This window comes from Aedes aegypti, chromosome 2 (assembly GCF_002204515.2).
Source record: "Aedes aegypti strain LVP_AGWG chromosome 2, AaegL5.0 Primary Assembly, whole genome shotgun sequence".
Lineage (NCBI taxonomy): Eukaryota > Metazoa > Arthropoda > Insecta > Diptera > Culicidae > Aedes > Aedes aegypti.
Window position 1 is genome coordinate 92,710,658 of NC_035108.1, and position 14,966 is coordinate 92,725,623.

At 35.5% G+C, this 14,966-nt stretch overlaps 1 protein-coding gene across 3 annotated transcripts in view; it reads left to right on the plus strand.

Moving 5' to 3' along the window:
* Positions 1 to 13,338: 13,338 nt before the first annotated feature.
* The window catches only part of LOC5574708, a 212,707-nt gene continuing 211,079 nt past the window's right edge, over positions 13,339 to 14,966 (plus strand). Inside the window, exon 1 of one of the 3 annotated variants that reach the window (XM_021841543.1) lies at positions 13,339 to 14,086. The gene's annotated coding sequence lies outside the window, so the exon portion shown is untranslated. The remainder of the gene's footprint in view (positions 14,087 to 14,966) is intronic. The other 2 variants (XM_021841542.1, XM_001661558.2) reach the window with 2 other exon arrangements.

A 14,966-nucleotide genomic window follows, 5' to 3' on the forward strand; every position in this document is an offset into this window, starting at 1 on the left:
AAAAAAAAATAAAATAAAAATCTACTTATCAATTCGAAACATTTTTCTAATCCAAATACCATGTTTATTTTGAAGTTCATATAACGTTAAGTAAACATGCCAAATGTCATGCAAATTCGTGCATCTTTACTATCGCTATTATAGCACTTTAATTGATTTTGTATGTTTTTATATATTAAATCATTGATGGTTATTTTGTACCACTTCTCCCTAATATAAAAATCTGAAATTTTGCGGAATATCTTCTTTTGTATAGGAAAACAACTCCTGTAAATTTCAGCTCGATCGGAGAACATCAATACAACCTCTCTATACAAGGCGGTAGCGGTACTCGCAAAATGGCTCAAGTTCAAACACTACCCCGGAAAAAAAAATTTTTTCGAAAATTTTTGAAACGGCATATCTGGATTACACCTCAAATGAATGAGTTGCCCTACCAAATGTCATATTTAGTTTTTTGACCTAGTTCGGTTGGTAAGAAAAAAATCGATTTGAAAATCACTAAATTTTTTATGAAAAACTTGTTTTTCTCGATTTGAAGTACTTTTAAAATTCATATACCATGCCAATCCCAAAGTTTATATAACGTAGAGTATTCATGCCAAATTTCAACGTAATCCGTGCAGTTTTACTATAGTTATATCAGTTTTTGTGATTTTGCATGTTTAGTGACATGGAATCATTGGGGGTCATTTTGTCCCACTTCCCCCTAATATAAAAATCTAAAATTTTGCAAAACATCATCTTTTATATAGTAGAACAATCCCTGAAAATTTCAGCCTGATCGAAGAACATCAATACAAGAAGGGGTTGCGGCTCTCGCGAACTGGCTCTTAAGTCCTTTCTTGTATAATTTATTCACAAATGACTTTGCTTCGATTATTCCTAATATATGTTATTTATTACAATTTGCTGATGATAATTTCATTTCTATCAGTGGTAAAAATAGAAAAATTATAAGATATTTTATGCAATGCGCCCTAAACAATATTGATATATGGGCTCATAAAATGGTTTTTCGTTTTTTGAACAGAAAACAAAATATATATTATTTTCGAGAAAATATTCGACTTCTTTAATTCATTTACATTTAAATCGTATTGAACAAGTTGATGAATATACATATCTTGGTATTTTGTTTAATTTTAAACTGAACTGGAATGCTCATATTAAATATATTCAGAAAGTTTGTTCAAAAATAATTAACTTTCTTCGTTCAATTACAGGGACTTGGTGAAACGCAAATCCTTCTGATTTAATTACACTTTACAAAACTACTCTGGGGGGATTCGTTTTCCCTCACGGTAAATGAAACGCTTTATTCGTCCGACCTGACATTTGCACCAAGCAAAACAACAAGATCGTCAATATTTTGGTTGTCGACAGCGGACATTACCGGGGCTCGTCCTTCCTCACGGTAAACAACACGCTATAATCGTCCGATTGACATTTGTCCTAAGCAAAACAATAAGATCGACTAATTGTCGCTTCTTTGCAGCGGACATAGCTGGGGCTCGTCTTCCCCCTCGGCAAACAACACGCTGTAACCGACCGATCTGACATTTGCATCAAGCAAAACAACAAGATCGTCAACATTTCAGTTCTCGACAGCGGACATTACCGGGGCTCGTCTTTCCTCACGGTAAACAACACGCTATAATCGTTCGATCTGACATTTACGCTAAGGACAACAACAAGATCGAGGAATTGTCGAGAAGCGATATTGCCGCAGCGGCAGCAGCGGACATTGCCGGGACTCATATTCTCCCTCGGCAAACAACACGCTGTATTTGTCCACACACCAATGATCCTTCTAGGGTTTTCGTTTCTGCATTCACTTTTTTTCCACGAGCGAAAAACGAATGGGGCCAGAAACACCCGCTAGACACGCACCACGCTGCAGCCTGCACTTCTGATTTTCACTTTTTCACTTTAGCAACGCTGCAGGGTGATTCCTCCCATTGATAATATATGAAATTAAAAACCAGGCATCTTTCTACAAATTAGTAGAAAACTGGCAGGATCGCCAATGTGGAGTTTGGATAATCACCGGAAAGGAATCACCCTCCACACGATTCTTATACAACTTACCCAGGCAAGTGTCGGTTCGCAAGTGAAGCAGCATGAACGCATCTTGTAGGCAAGTGACAGTAGTGAGATCATAGGCCAGGGGAAGTGGTTCACCTAGAGTGAATTTCTGTCAAAGAAAAAGTAGATTTTGTATGAGATTTGACAGAAAAATGAATGACAAGTTCATCCACTTCTCCTGGCCTATTCAGAGCAGTCTTCACGGTTTGACATGAACACAACGCACACGGATGTTTTTGCACTCATTTAAACATTGCATTCAATGTTTATGCTGTACAAGGAAACTTGTACACGAACTTGAACACGAGCGCAATGTACAAGTTTGCGCACAGGTTTGTACCCATGTACAAACCCGTGTACAAAACGCGAGTACAAATCCGTGTACAAAGCCTGAGTACAAACGCATGTGTAATGTTCACCAGTTGATGCTTCGGTTTGCGTTCCGTTCTGTTTAATTTAAGATTTTCGGCATCCTTTGGGGACTAACTGAATACATGTGAGTTAGCTTATCGAAGCTGATTCGCATTTTATTTCTGCTTTAACTTGCTTTAACATACGTATCATTATTTAAGTATATTAAAAGCATTATTCTTCTTGGCAATACGTCCTCACTGGGACAGAGCCTGCTTCTGAGCTTAGTACTCAATGAGCACTTCCACAATTATTAACTGAGAGCTTTCTTTGCGTTTGTTGCCATTTTCGCATTCGTATATCGTGTGGTAGGTGTTATGATACATATATGTTCAGGGAAGGCAAGGAAATTTCCGTTACGAAAAGATCCTGCGTCGACCGAAATCTAACCCAGACACCTTCAACATGGCATCGCTTTGTAGCCGTAGACTCTAACCACTTGTCTAAGGAAGGCCCCAAAAGCATTCTTTTTGTGTAATATCAAACCATTTCTTGTAAACTAACTAAATAATTTAACCCTCAATGTTTAATATTCAGAATAAAACAATTTACTACCATAATATAGAAAGGAAATCAAACAAGAAGAGTATAGTCATCTCACAAGCATAAAATTACAATCAACTATCTACATATTGATATCGAAGGGACCATCGGAATAGAGAGAGATCGAGACAAAGAGCAAATTTGTTTATAACCACTCCGTTACCAGGAAAATGATAAACAAATAGACGTCATTTCATTCCCTAAATATTTTGAATCACCAAAATCTGCTCTAACCTTTGATAATGGGCAAAATTCATGTAGAATGAAGGGACCGGAGAAATCATTGACATAGGAATAGATATCGAGATGTATTAGGCAAATAGTGCAAAGACATATAGAATATTATTTTAATTATTCCCAATTACGAGGCCCAAATACGAAAAACGATCTTTTTTTTCTGTTTTTTTTTGTAATCTGCTGCTTCAGGCCAGTAAAGTGTTTCGTACATTGATGGCATTGCTTGCTTCTGCGGGGTGAGAGAAACCATCAAGATCAATCTTGTTTGGGGTCGTCCATAAAAAACATATCATTTCAGGGGATGATTTGTGACGATGAAAGACGAGGCTGAGGGAGGAGGTTTTAACCAGTGCACAATGGTTGGGCTCCATATAAAGGGGCGCCAAAAACTATTAAAAACTTTTTTGAGATTTTAATGTTTAAAATATACCTCATGTATTATATTATTACGATCCTTTACTGAAATTGAACCAAAATTTAAATTTCTTTGACTTTTATGACGTCAAATTGGCTGAAGTCAAAAAATTGAAAAATGTAACAATAAAATAAAGCACAAAATTAACATGCTATATTTCCCCAAAGTTACGCACTACCTGAAAGCTTATGGTTCAACACTTTTATCGAACATGATGAAGTAAAAATATAATTGGTTGAAGTTTCAATAGAATTCAATATAACACTTTGATTTTTTTTTTTTGCAGAAATTTGCTGATTTTCAAGTTAGAGCTATTTGAATAATCGAACATATTTTTTTTTGCTCAATCTCGGTCAAATACAAACAAAATTTGTGCTTTCAGCCAAATTTTATCGCATTTATAATGAAAAAAAAAACTAAAAAAAAATTTACGAATTTGTGAATTAGACTGGCTCAGCTCAGTATGGGAGAAAAATTAAGTTGTATAATTCCACGAGGCACCCTTCAGGATTATTTCTCAGGTTTAGAGTAAGAATTCCTGAAAATGTCAGCTCGTTTGGTCATTCAATGAGCTGGCGCATTTGAATTGAAGTTAATATGGGATTTCCAGCTCAAACATATGGTAAACAACATATCATCTACTGTTTGGTTCAGGAAAATTGCTAAAGCTGGTGTTTTACTTATCTGAAGTAGATTTGTTAAGCTCACACAATACTGCTTTGTGCTTCTTCTACATAGCTTGGTTATACCCACTAAGCGCATCATAGCCACCTATCCAGCTTTTTAAAAGCGCTAATGGCTGCCGTAAACGGCCTTGCTTTCTGGTAAGAATAAGTCGATTTGACGTTTGGCTTGGGTCGTTTTATATTGAACGAACCCAAGCCAAACGTCGTATCGACTGATCACTACCAGAAAGCGAGCCTATTTGCGGCAGCCATTAGCGCCCGTGAAAAGCTGGATGGCGCTGGTCGAGCTGCTGCACAAGGCACATGCATTTATATGATTGTACTGGAGTGCTGATCTAAGCCTAACTTTCAACAACTAAAATGTTAATGAAAATGAGTTTATATCCAGATACAAAGATCTGCAATTATATTCATTAGAGTATCAACTAGCGCATTTGTCATTCTGAGTTCAATTGAACGCGATCAATTAGTAAACGGAACGAAACAGTGACGTAGGGAAAATTTTCAATGAATTGGAAATAATATCCCATACAAACTTTGAATGGAATGAGCTAGCTGTTGAAGCAATCAATCAAATTGAAATTTTGAGAGAACTTTTCTTTAACCCTAAGGCACATATCAAGCGGATGCCCCGTTGAGTTTTCCAACTTTTTGTTTAAGGGCCAGTCTAATGTGAATAACCCATTCTGAATTAATAAAAACGTCAAATAACAAATTCAAATTACATTTTTCATAGATTAAGGCGATTAAACTAGTTTTGGCCAACTTTATTTTTTTCCAACCATTGTGCACGGACTTAGCATATTGAATCATATGTCAAATACTGTAAAACACAATAATATCAATTTTTAGGATATGTCAAACCAAGAACTTCAACAAACCAGTACTCGGGTTTTAAGGCTTATTAATCAATAGTAAATCAAAAATAAATGACGTAAACCAGGCTCAAAACACGATTGATTTCAAGCTGCCTTCAATAGTACAACAGATTTACCCACAACAGGAAAATAAGGATTCCTTGGAAAATTATAGCCGAATCCACGGAAAAATAAAATTTGGTTCCCGCTTAAATAATAATGATATGGTCCAAGATTGCCGTTTTTACAACGCTCGAAAAATTGCTGATGGAATCCAGAAAGTTCTGACAGATGTTCGGATAAAATCATCTAATATCTAATATTTTAATATAGTGGTTAAGCGGATGGCGTAGATTGAAGAGCAACCATTTTTTCGCATCCCGACACAATTCAGTGCGTGTTTGAAGCTGGACACTTGGTGACCCAAGGTTTACCAGTCTTTATCATACATCAAACATGAAATAAAGCCAGTGAGCCAAAAGTATTCAATGCGAATTAAAAAAATTAACATAAAAAATGAACGCATCCTCTAATAGTATCATTCCAAACATTGTACCGCATTTTGACCAACTTCTCCACGTCACGAGTTGTTTCGCTATAGTGCGCATTTATGCCCTCCGCCGTGTGCATTATGCGCACTATCAACCTCTCTACCGACAGCTTAATTTTTTACATAAAAAAAAATATTCAAATCGCGATAACTTTTTTGTTTCTTGGTATTTTTATACCAGTTTTTCACAAGCTCTTTAAAAACTTTTCTAGTTTTAGAATATGTGTCGATATTGATTATTGGTGATCTGGAACCGGAGATATTTCAAAATTCCTTGAGGGACCAACGCGTAGCCATAACCCACGTGAATATCTAAGGCGACATAATTTTTATCGTATTCGGATATTCACTCCTTATAACAATACATTAATGAGGGTATGTTGTGAAAAAAAATGAAGCCATTTGGTGGAACCGTCTTTGAGTAATAAGCATTTATTTTTCTGTTACCACTCTGGCCAAATAAAGATCTTGATAACTTCAAAAAACCTCATATCGTAGATTTCAGATTTCTCCAAGAATACTTAACCGATTTGCATGATCGTTTCAGAGTTGCTTCTTATTACCTAGCAATGCATAGCCCACATTTTATTTTTTTGATAAATTGAACAAAAACAAAATGGTCGCCAAATTCATTTTGTTTGAAGAATGTTGGTCCCCCAAGGAACATTGGAATATCTTCAAAACCTGATCACCAATGATTAATATCGACATGGATTCTTAAACTAGAAGAGTTATTTGAGAACTTATGAAAAAATGGTGCAAAAATACTAAGAAACAAAAAAATTATCGTGATTTGAATATATTTTTTGAGGTAAAAAATGAAGCTGCCGGTAGAGGAGTTAAGAATCGAGCTGCAAGCCGGTCAAAAATCGAACTTCGCACGTTGGTTCACCCATTATTAGTTGCGAAGCAGTATACATTTTTTTATATCTAGGTGTTTTGTGTTAGGCAACACTATCATCCTATTTTGGTAAAACAAATTTAAGCTTTTATTAACATTCTGTTAAAAACATATTACATTTCCTTTGTCGAAGCAGTTCAGATTTTTTACAGGTTTTTACCTGCTCATAAGAGAAAAAAAACATGTTTTCAATTTTCTTAACCTAACTTAACCTGAACAAATAGCGCATTAATCGTGGCAATAGAAGATTGCAACGATTTTTTTTTAAATTATTTATTATTTCATTTGACAGTTGTTCCAATTTTTCAACATTGGATATTCTATGTAACTAATTAGTGTACTAGTATACTTTACCAGGGAGGATGCTTCAGAATCATTTTCAAAATCTTATTTTGAATCCTCAGCAGAGTATTCTTCTTGGTATTACAACAGCTAAGTCTAAATTGGTACAGCATGGCTGGCCTGATTTGTTTTTAAGATCGAAATTCAAATTTTCAAAGAGTTTTCTGAAGACAAAGCTTTGATTTGTTGTTAATAAGTGAATACATACATTTTATATGATTGTGACCTTTGGCTTGAATGCCTTCAATGTGATTTTTGAAAGTTAAATGAGCATGAGCCCTAGATATTTAACTTCATCTGACCAATACATTGGAACCCTTCTCATTGTGACAACATATCCGCTTGAAAATTTCAAATACAGTGCTTTTAGTTAATGTGAGAATATGTTTAGTTGAGTTTTGGGAGAAATCATCCATTTTTGCAAGTATGAAGAAAAAATATCCATACTTTTTTGCAATCCAGTACAAATGTTACGCAGGTTTCCCCCGGCGGAGAGGCCTGTGTCATCCGCAAACAAAGATTTTTGACATTCTTGAGGTAACTCGGGTAAGTATTTTTTAATATTGGTACCAAAATTCTGCCTTGAGGAATCAAGGCAACAATCAAGCCTTCTTGCCAAACACTGTCGAATGCTAGAAGAGAAGACCAGTAGAATATGCTAGAAGAGCAAGACCAGTAGAATAGGTTTCAGATTTGTTGGAACGGATGATGAGTTGTCGAATGTCCGTGTCGGAATCCGAACTGTTCATTGGCAAAAATTGAACTTTCATTAATGTGGACCATCATCCTGTTCAAAATGACCTTTTTAAAAAGTTTACTGATGGAGGAAAGCAGGATTTTTACATTTTACATGTATTATTTACGTTATTAAAAGACGCGCCATCGTCTACCGATTTTAGTATACTGCTGAAATTGGTCAAACTTCGCGTACTGAGCACGTGCACCATGTGGCCAACTCGGTTGCTAAACATTACACGAGCGTGATGGTGTTGACGATTGTCGATGAAGCGATCGCTTTTGAAAACGTTTCCGAACGAACCGCATCATCGACAATGTTCGTACACCGGGTGTACAAAAGTACAAATGAACCGTGTACAAACTCAATGTTCAAACCTGTGTACAAACTTGAGCCACGCTCTTGTGTACAATACAGGTCCATGATGTTTGCGTTCATCTTGTACCTGTGTACAAGCTGGTGTTCAAGTTCGAGATAAACTTGCACACGAAGAACTTGTACTCAAGTTGGACACGGTGCATGTTCACTTGAAGACTGTTCAGAGGTGATAACCAGCTTGCTATGATCAATTATATTGCCACTCTCCAACGCAGTGGATTATATAGCTCACACTGGCGACCCTAAACGTTCGAGGTAACTGGAGAAGTATCACCCAAGATCGACGAAGATGGAGCTCTACAATACGCCCGGCAATTGCGTGACGCTACGCTGTAGCCAACAAGGTACAAGGTAGGTATGCCATAATAACATTCAAGAAATGGGAACTATCGAGGTGGTCTAACCTACAGACCAGTCGCCTGTTTACAAATATTCGATAAAATATCAGTAAGAGTAAGTTGGGGCAAAAGTTCGACCTTAGTGGTATAATCAAAGTTTCCAGGAAAACAATAGCAGTCGAAACAAAACAAATACCATACAGTGAAGCTTCAACAAATTGGCTATAATTTTGCAGATCAGACTTGTGTCAAAATATTTACCCATTTTTAGTTCTAACAGTTTCAAAATTGATTGTCTTAAATGAACTTTTGCCGGTGGGGCAAGAGTTCGAATCTAGTGTGGGACAAAAGTGTGCTGGCTAAAACACAAAATATCGTTACTTTTATAACAGGCATACTTTATACCAGCCGTATGTAGTGAACTCTCTTTTTCTCAGGCCTATTTTTCACACGGTTTCCGTAATACTTTTCATATTTCAAACACCAATTTTCACTCGTTTCACAGAAACACGTTTATTTTCCCCAAAACATACCAACAAACTGACTTCTGCTTTTCATATTTGGAAACAACTGCCTACTGTGATCTGAATCAGTATTTTTTCTTCAACATCGAGCAAATCCTTATTAAATTTGAATTATTTTATTAAATGATTCAAATACATTATTTGCCGAAAAATACACACTAAATGTTCATCAAAAAATTGCCCAAAACAGGGTTAATTGTAATATACTCAAAAATAGCAGTTTATCGCAAAACTAAGTGGAAATTTAAAATTTTGGTAACTTTTTTTTCGCACGATCAGGCAAATTTAGCTTAGCTTGAAAACAATATGTGGATTTTAGGCAATTTTCAAAGTTTTCCGTGAGTTTATACATGGGTCTAACTTTTGCCCCGCTGATTCGAACTTTTGCCCTACTATGGGCCAAAAACTGTTTCCAAGCATTTATGCAAAAACTAATACACCTCAAAGCATCCTTATGATAGGCCTATAAACGCCCTTAAATAAAATATTGAAAAGAATTTTATCGTCATTTGGTTCCATGCAAAAGAAAGTTTGACCGAAAATTAAATATTTACGTCGAAAAACAACAAAAAGCCATAACTTTTCCAAATCTCCATCATTTTTTGGAATATTTGGAGTGAAATTCTCTTACTTGAATAGAATTCAAACTACCATGACATTTATAAATTTTGTTTTGAACTGAGCTAGAAATCTCAAAAAGAAACTCTTGCCCCACTCGAACTTTTGCCCCACTCTACATTTAATTTACATGCATGAAAGTATGAATTTATATTTCTTTGGTTGGTTGGTTTGACTTTATTAACGAGATTTTTAGCCCTGGGCTAGTTCATCTCGGGACCAACGGCTTTACTTCCCTTCCGAAGGAAGTCGTCACTATAACTTTTTACGTCATAAGTGACTATGTCGGGGATGGGATTCGATCCCAGGTCCTCGGCGTGAGAGACCACTACACCAGGTCCGTCCCCCCATATTTCTTTTCTTTTTCTAAGATAGCTTCACTTTTGAAAAATTTATAATGATATGTATAAAATAAAACTATAACGCAGTATATTTCCTTCAAAAGATATCTGCTGTATGCAGTAAGTTCATTATTTTTCTTGATAACTTTAACTAATTTTAACATATCGTTCACTGTATCGACAAAACTACAAAATATCTTGCTCTCATATTCCACAAATATATAAGGTACCGTGGGGTAAATGAATACAAACAAATCAATAGTCAACTTCATTATTATGTATAGCTTACGTGAATAATGCAATTCAAACTTTTTTCTGTGGATAACAAATGAGGGACAAATATATTTCAAATCGTCATTTATTTAGATTTTTCTGATTTTTATGTATTGAGTATGAAAGACTTGAAAATTTGCGCCAAATGATCCACTTGCCCCACCATGGTGGGGTAAGTGGATCACCACCAAAAAAAAATCTAATCTCAAAACATATATGATGCAATTATTTATATACTAAGAATGATATTGCTTTCATTCTTGTTATTAGTGCCAGTTATGTTATGTTTTGATACTTTGAAAATTAAAGAGTGTCTTTATTTTATCAAAATATTAATAAAAATATTTATACCTTAGTTCACACTAATTCGAACAAAAAAAAACATTGTAGCTACAATTATTTGGAGAAAGTTCTTCTATACAATCACATAAGGTATACTGAAGTATTGTAGGATTATTCCTTACGATGTTTTCGAAAAACACTCGTAGTTTAAAAATGTTAGTTACATTTACTTTTGTTTAACAAACTGAAATCTTCTTATTCTATTTATGCATGTATTTGTATCATCTGTCTAGAACAATTTATATAATCAAATAAGGTACGATAATATGCTTTCAATTGGAAAATTTGTATTTTTTGCTCTTTCAATTCAGCTTTAATAAACCATGAAAAGTTTTGTTTGAATTTTGCAATATTCATTCTTTTATATTTTCTTATACCAGAAAGATTGAAATAAACTTTAGGTGGAATAATTCAAATTATCTATAGTCAATTAGACAAATTTAAGCTTGTAATGCGAAACAGTAAAAACAAAACAATATTTGCGAGTATTTAAACTTATTGAAATTATCGTAAGCAGCCTGCCAATAAATGATACTAATACTTAATCCACTTACCCCACCCAATTTAAAAGTGGGGGTAGCGGGATTTGGGGCAAGTGTGCCACCTTAAGCAAATTGTTCTCTAACTTTTTCTAAAGCTTAAAAAACCCGCCAATTCAGCCTCACGATGTTAGTTTCACATCTTTTCATAAGCACTGTGCCATTTAAAAAGAAAATAATTTCAAAAAGTATTAGTTTTGGAGCTCCTCAAATATCATCCAAAATACCCCGATTTTCAACACTATGGGGCAAGTGTGCCACCCTTATGAGGCAAGACGGCCACCGAATGAACATTCATGTAATTCTACTTGTAATGAAATTTTCATTATTTCCTGTTAATATTGCTAACAAAGCGGAACCTAATTGACAATTTTGAAAATATTTTTAGGTTTACCGTCATGAGGGGATGCTTAATAACAAGGTTCATCACATGCGGAACTCTCTACTAGTCAATTCGAATAACTATAATCGTTATTTTTATCTCCATTTAATGCGATATATGAATTACTCTTTCATTACACTAGATAAGCACTAAATAAAGGTAAAATGATGATGAAAATAAGTAAAATAGTTCTTAAAACGCCTAAAACCATGTTATTATCGAATATTTGGAGAAAAAAATCATTGTTGGAACAAAAATGTTATTGCTCTTCTACACTTCAAAAACCACTACTGGTGCCTCATTTTGGTTCATTAATATGATTTTGTTGATGATGTTTACATTTTTATGAATTTCACCCCAACCATTTTTGTTTACCAAATAGGTGGCACACTTAGGTTTTGTGCCTTTTTGAGAAAGATCTCTTCAAGTGATCACTCAAAGGGGTTTTTCCCTCTTCCAAATTTTAGTGAAAATAAATAAATAAATAAGGTGGCACACTTGCCCCAAAAAGTATAGATTTCAACCAAAATGGATTTTGTATGTAAAAGTAAATATTTTTTTCGTTCAAATGTCACAATTACTTACACATTTGAATAGCTTCACAATGTACAGTACGTTTGAAAAATTCGTTATTAATTTACCTCTCACCATGCTATTTAGAAACAATGAAATCTTATAAAAACTCACTAAAATTTTATGGTTTTCACAAAAGTCGATACGTAAAAAATAGAGCAATTTGCGTCATATTTTGACAATTGTATTATGGACTATAAGCGAACATATTGTTAAGCTCAAATAAAAAATATAGTTTGTAGTTTTTACAAAAATCAGGGGTGGCACACTTGCCCCTATGGCACACTTGCCCCAAATTCCGCTAAGTGTACCATTTGGATATGTATCTGTTTTTATCTATAAAAATCACATAGTTTTCATTGTGATTCATTTAATTAGAACTGAAATGTTTACCATGCGTTGAAAAAAATAGTAGAATTTGATTTAAGGCAGAGGTACAATAGATTTTTGACTGACGGAATTTTTTTTTAAATTAATTGATTTTTGCAGTCAACAAGTTTGCTTGTGTTAGTGTACGTGTAGTACCAGTTTTGCATTAGTATCAGTGTGGACGTAAGAACATAACCTAATACGAAGCAATGGTTCGAAAATATTCAACATATTCAAGTATTCATGCTCAATATGGACAAATGATCCACTTACCCCATTGATACACTTCCACCATTGTACGTTACAGTGTTTGTTATGGAATAATGACCAAGGAAAACTTATCAGAATCAGTTATTTCCGATTTTTGGCCACCTGCTCGCCCAGGCGATGACGAGCGAAATTCGTAAAGTATGACGGGGTATACAAAATACCGTGCACCCCCGCTAATTTGAACGATACCTCATGCAAACCATAGGGGTTCATTTTTAATTTGAACATCTAGTCACCCTAGAAACGTGATTCTGGTTACCTCTTTCACTAGTTTGTTTTGATTCTGTGTTCCGTTCCACAGCGTTCCATTTCACTTTACTCCGTTCCATGAGCTAAATGACGTTTGAACCATTTTTAATCTGAACGATGTGTAAATTAGCGAGGTACAAATTAAAAAGTGTTCAGGTACTTTTATAGCCACCTTCATTTGCAAATTGAACCATAGTCCCTACTACTCCACCACCCGCCGCGAGAGCGATCAGTAAAGTGGCTGTTAGGGAACTCATAAAAGTTGCTCGGTGGCGCTGAATGGGGAGCGTTGTTTTTCACCGGCAGGTGGGGCAAACTAGAACAGGTGCTTCACCGAACTAAAGAGAGTTTGGTGAAGGAGCCATACGGGAAGGGTTTTCCGATTGAGGCCAACAGTCGAGCACGAAGCGTGAGGGACTGAGCATCGAAATCACGAATTGAACGTGGAGTGGTCGGTGACCAGGGCCAGGAACTCCACGATATATGTTGTGTCTGGCACGGCTAGTCGTAGCGTAGTGTAGTTATCAGTAGGGAAGCATTTATTGGCGACCGGTACCGCGGCTTTTGGCAACAGATATACCAAACGAATCGACGGTCCGCGTTTTCAGTTTGTGAAAAACCGTGGAAGCGATCGGAACGATTTGTGATTTCCCTCTCGATGTAAGTTTGGCGCGATTGGCGAGGAGCATTTAGCAGCGTTGCGATGAATGAGGAAGAAATTATGTGCAAACTGCGAAGGACTTCGTGGATTAGTTGAAGGCAGGAATTTCACCTTCAGGTGTTTTTTGTGTGTTTCGTTTGAAATTCAATGGTAATGGAAAAATCAAGTGCCATGAGCAGCATATGTATGTTGGATGTGTGTAATTAGAAAATGTGCAAAGGGGATTGGAAGTAGTGATCGGTGGAAGGTTTATTGGATTTTCCGGAGAAGTCGCTGGCAGATATAGAAGTGCAATTGTAACGGATTTTCTGTAGCTCACACTAGTAAACCAATCGATCAACTAATTGGTTGAAATGGTTTTGCAGCTGACTATCCGACAAGGTGGTGTAATCTAGGGTGTTATGTTATTGTGTTCATTGCTTGTGAATTGAAAAACTGGCATAAATAGACCATAACGAAGAAGGTAAGAATCTGCTTTAGTTGTTTTGTAGTGATTTGTGCTAGTCATGAAAATACTGTTAGAAAATTATGTTTTCCATTCAAGTGGTAATAATTTGCTGTTATTGTTTCCATGAGATTTTCTTTATCTGCCAAATAGCAACACATTTGTACATGAGTGTAGCCAGAGCAAAGCGAATGGGGCTATTGCTTCCTCTAGCTAATCATAAAATCTAAATCCACTGGTTAGCTAAGCTACCCAGAACCCTCTCACATTCAAATTCTGGAAAGGTTGTCTACGTCTTTCATTTTTATAAAAACATTTTGTCGTGATAAATTTCTTGTGATACCTTCCCGAGTTCATATAGGAACCTCGTTTAGAATTTTTCCTGAGATTCTTCAGATATTACTCCTAGAATTGCTCCAAGAATATCTTCCTAACTTTTTTCAGGAATTACTTCAAATTGCTGCAAAACTCGTTATTACATTTTATGCAACGCGTGAGAGTTCGATGATAGCTACAAAATCAGTGCAATTGCATTTCAAGGGATCAACGAGGTAGCCATGAAAACCAAAATTGACAATGGTTCTCTAACTTGATATCGACAAAAAAATATCGATTTAAAGAGAGTTGACTGTAGTCGATAGATACAGTCAACTATCCCTTACTCGATATTGAAGGGACTATCGAGTAAGGGAGATATCGAGTTACAGAACACAAAACCAGTGCAACTGCGATCCAAGGGACCATAGAGTTAATGATAAATATTGTAAACACAATTACTGAATAATAAGCTAGTTGTCACCTCATCTGAGTATGGATTTTACACAATTCTGATAGGGATAATTGAGGAACGATTACAAGATTTTCTAAAAAAAACATGCAGGATTTTCAAAAATGTTTG